Source organism: Rhipicephalus microplus, unplaced genomic scaffold (genome assembly GCF_043290135.1).
Source record: "Rhipicephalus microplus isolate Deutch F79 unplaced genomic scaffold, USDA_Rmic scaffold_307, whole genome shotgun sequence".
Classification (NCBI taxonomy): domain Eukaryota; kingdom Metazoa; phylum Arthropoda; class Arachnida; order Ixodida; family Ixodidae; genus Rhipicephalus; species Rhipicephalus microplus.
Window position 1 is genome coordinate 112,501 of NW_027464876.1, and position 5,000 is coordinate 117,500.

General features: G+C 38.2%; 1 pseudogene; it reads left to right on the top strand.

Annotated features, from left to right (window-relative positions):
• LOC142793568 (large subunit ribosomal RNA) overlaps positions 1–48 on the top strand; it is a 3,007-nt pseudogene extending 2,959 nt beyond the window's left edge.
• The last annotated feature ends 4,952 nt before the right edge of the window (positions 49–5,000 follow it).

Consider the following 5,000-nt stretch of genomic DNA (forward strand, 5'->3'; position numbering starts at 1 on the left):
CTACTACTACTGCCACCTACCGGCCGGCCGAGCTGCAGCCTCACTGGTACCTCCCGCTTCGGGGCCTTCTGCGATCATCAAATCTGTAAGTAGTCCTCTAAATTTGCTCGCATGACCTTATAAAGGCTTGGAGCGTCTCGGGCGATGCGAGACGGGCGTTGAAGCGACCGCAATCTGGCTAAATCAACGACGCACATCGCGGTTAGGGCTAGAGGTAGCAGCCACTGGCCTCACTTCGAACAAATTAGAAATTCGGCAAGAAAAAGTTGTTTCGCACCTTGAAAGCCACTCTCATCGCTCCTGGGACGTTCCGAAGCCTCGCCGCTACCATCTCGGCTTGATTCAGCGAGATACAGGAGATTTATCAGCAAAAATCAACTTTCTTACCACGTGTATGCGCCGGTATGGGGGCTGCCATCTTGGCTGGGCATAACTGTAGAGCCTGCCCCCTGGAGTTCAAAGTTCGATTAAAAAGCAATTGAGCACTTTAATTATCCGTGATAGTGTTAAATTGTGCAGAGGAAGGATATAGGGTAGTGAGCTGAATCTGGCCAAATTTCGACCGTCGAGAAGAAATTAACAATTATTTTTTCCCACCATACGACCTTGTGGGGGCCGCCATCTTGTTGTGGGACCCAACCATTTTGAGTATAGCATTCATATCTCGGCTTCTAGAGGCTCTGGGATGATAATTTAGGTGTCAAAAGATTCGTTTAAATGTGGAGATAGACATAAAAAAAACCGCGAGAGCCTAGCACAATTGAGAACGCCAAAAAAAATTAATTATTCAGGAGACATCTTCAGTGTTGCCTTCCTACTAGTTTTTTTTGGCTAGATTTGGCGGAACATCAGCAATTCACAAAAACAGCTAGGAAACTTCCAACTATTGCAATCCGAACCGAAAAGGGAGGGACACAGGATTACTCGACATCCGTGGCTGCTATTTTGGGTGAGACTACCCTGGTTTCGCTGAAAGGTAAACATGGGAAAGAACAAAAAAAATTCAGTGACAAAAGAGGAAATGTTGAGAAACAGCCCAGCGGTAAAGGCAAAGACGAATATAAAACAACCACTAGAAAAAAGAGCCCCGGGGGCAGTTACCGGAAAAGAGGACCACACTCTAACACCTATAGATGATGGTGATGATCAAGGGAGTTTGACTACAGTTTATTCAGAACATGAAGACGACTGGTGGTCTTCAGATGACGAAGCTCCGGAAACAGGGGAGAACCTCGCACAGGATAGACACCTCAGCTCTAAAACCAGCACAAATAAAGGAAGGGAAAAGGTAAGTAAATCTACACTAGAGGAAAACAAAGAGACACAGTCTCAACCGAATTCGGCACAGGAGAAGACAGATCGTAAGGATCATGAAAAACACAAAGATGAAGGAATAGATCAAGACAGTACAAAGGAGACTTCTAGGGCAAAACAGCTGTTAAAAAAGTTAATGAAAGTGGACAAGTCCTTTATGAAGGCGCTCTTGGCATTGGCGGCTGGAGATCAACAAAAGGAAAAGTTAATAGACAGGATCATGACGGAATTTTCTAGGACAAAAAATTTGGCATTGGAAGCCACCCATGAGGTAGCGAGGCTAGAAGGTGCCAGAGACAAAGAACAAAAGGCAACGACAACGGTCGCATCATATGCGGATGCGGTTAAAGGTAGGACGAGCACGACAACAGAGGGTAACCAAATTTCCCATCTTTCACAAACGCAAAAGGATGAGAATGAAAAACAGAGAGCCAAATTTGCACTTTTAGTCACGTCCGAGACGTTGAACACAGCAGAAGTACAAGCTGCCATAAAAAAAAGGATAGACCCACAGGAGCTCGGGTTAAGTGACCCAGAAATGCGAGAGGGGAAGCGAGGAATGGTAGTGTCAACCTCGTCAAAAGAAGGATTAAAAAACCTAGAAAACCTCATGGAAAACGACCCAGAACTCAGAGCAAGAATGAAAACGCAGAGGCCAAAAAGTAAGAAACCAGAATTAAAGATTATTGGCATAGATGAAGAACTCACATCTGAGGAAATAATTCGGAAACTCATTTCACAGAATAGATTAACATGTACAGAAGAAGATATAAAAATAGTAACCACATGGCAAGGTAAAGAAGGAAAAACGGTAATCGTAAGCTTGGAATACAGAGCTTGGAGACAATTGCAAGGTAAAGAGCAATTAAACATCGGATGGAATAGGTGCCGAGTATTCGACAATACTTATGTTCCAAGATGCACCTTCTGTGCTAAATACGGCCACACACAAAAATGGTGTAGATCTCAGACGCCGCGATGCACTGAGTGTAGTGGCAGACATCACTACAAAGAATGCAGAGTTGAAGATTACCTATGCAGCGCCTGCAAGCAGGACGGGTGGGAACCAGAAATGGTAAGTCATTCCATGATGTCAAGGGCATGCCCTACTTACAAAGCCAGAAGGGAGCAGGAGCTCGACAGAATTCTCCGCCAACTTGAGTTAACAGCACTCTAATTAGACAGGATACGCAAGCGGTATCCAAACGACAACTCCGGGTTTAGACAGTCTTTTCCCTCGTATAAAAAAAAAAAAAAAAAAAAAAAGAAAAGAAATGGTGAATACAAAATTAAATTCAACAGAAAAATTAGAAATGATACAGGTTAACTTAGGCAGGTCCTTTAAGGCGAATCAGAATTTAAGCATTTATCAACAAAGGAGAAATCATCATATTTCATTAGTTCAAGAGCCCTATCACTTAAAAGGTAAAATTATACCATGTTCAATAAAAGATAGAATTATTGCGCATGAGGATAACCCAAAAGTTGGCATCATATTCCACTCAAGGGTAACCAACATATTTCCAGTACAAATAGAAGAGGATTTTATTGCAGTAATAATGAAATTTAAGAACAAACAACTTCTCCTAATCAACTGCTATGCAGCACCTAAGGGGAACATAGAGAACCTACTAACTAAAATAGAGAACGTGATTCAAAAAACACATATAGAGAACATTTTAATAACAGGAGATTTTAATGCAAAAAGCCACAGTTGGGGAGGTGACAAACTAGATGATAGAGGGGAATTAGTTTTAGAGTTTATTATTAAAAATAACTTAAACTTAATAAACGACAAGAACAGTGAACCAACATTCCAAAATTCAAGGGGCAAAAGTTGGATCGATCTATCTATTGTTTCAAACAATTTGATTAGGGAAGTTAAAAATTGGAAGGTTTTAAATGAACCTTCATACAGTGATCATAAATTCATCAAAATAGAAATATTTGAAGAGGCCAAATTACAAATGTTTAAAATAACTAAAACAGGGAAACAAAGAGCATTAACAGATTTACTAAAGATGGATTGGGAATTACAATCACGAAATCTGAATAATGTACAGGAGGTCGAGCATTTAATACAAAAATTTTATAATACATTGGAAAACTTATACAAAAAATATGAAAAACGCATTACCAAGGGAAAAGGTCAAGAGAAAAGCTGGTGGAACCTGGAACTAGAAATACAAAGGAAAAAAGTTAGAGCAATGAAAAGACGGTTCAAAAGAAGTCGAGGGGATATAAGAGAAATCTTTAAAGCTCAATATTATGAAGAACATAAATTATATGTAGAAAATATTGCACAGGCGAAAAAGAAGGATTGGGAAAATTTTTTAGCCAAAGTAACGAGGAATCCTTTTAATATAGGATACAAATTAGCCCGGAATCAAATTAAAAAAGCAGTCATTATAAAAAGCATGATAAAAGAGGACGGTTCATCAACAAATTGTCTTACAGAAACAGTCGACTATATTATAAGTAAATTATATGATTTAGCAGGAGAAAACGAAGTAAACGAAACAAAAGTCGAAGAAGAGGAAATAAACAATGACACTGAAGATGATGGGGAGTTTACGCAACAGGAAGTGGAAGCAATAATTAGGAACCTAAAGAAAGATATCGCACCAGGACCGGACAACTTAACAACGGAATTTATTCAATTAATAAATCAAAAGCAAAATACCTTTTTTGTAAATATATTTAATTGTTGTTTAAAACTAGGATATTTTCCTCAGGACTGGAAAGTATCAAAAATAATATTGATCCCCAAAAAGAAAAGTCAGAATACACCTGCAGATTACCGACCAATTGCAATAAACTCAATATTCGGAAAGATCCTAGAAAGCTTACTCAAAGACCGCATATATCACTTCTTATACAAAAACGAATTATTCCCCAAAAATCAATACGGGTTCAAGCACGATACCTCGACAATTCAGGCATTAGAGAACATAAAGAAAAAATTAGACCAAGCTTCTCTAGATAAAGAGGGAGCTTTGATTATATCAATGGATATCAAAAATGCATTCAACACCATTGATAAAAAAGAAATAATTAAGTACTTAGAAGAAAATAATTGCCCAAAAAATTTAATAAAATTAACCAATGCAATCATGACAAATCGAAAAATCTCGTACAAAAACGAAAACATTCAGAAAATGTATTGCCTAAGAAAAGGAGCCCCCCAAGGATCCCCATTAAGTCCATTACTATGGACCATAATGATTACAGAGGTACTGAGGGAAAAATACCCAGAAAAAACATATGTGCAAGCTTTCGCCGACGATATCACAATAATAATTAAAGGAACATCTAAAAGAAAGCTACAAGATAAAGCAAACCAGACATTAAACATAATACAAAAATGGGGCCTCGAAAAAAAGATTGAATTCAATGCAACAAAAACCGAATTTATGGTTATTAAAGGAAAATATTCAAAAAGCCCACCAATACTTAAATTAGGAGACAATAAAATAAGAAAGGTACAGCAAATGAAAATATTAGGAGTAATCTTAGATGAAAACCTGTCTTTCCTTCCGCATTTAGATTATATAAAAGAGAAAGTGTTCGACTTGTCAATTAACTTAAACAAATTTACAGGTAAAAACAGAGGTATTAAAAACAAACAACTTAGGGAAATATATGTAAGGGGAATGGAAAGAATAATAACTTATGCAGGCCCAGTC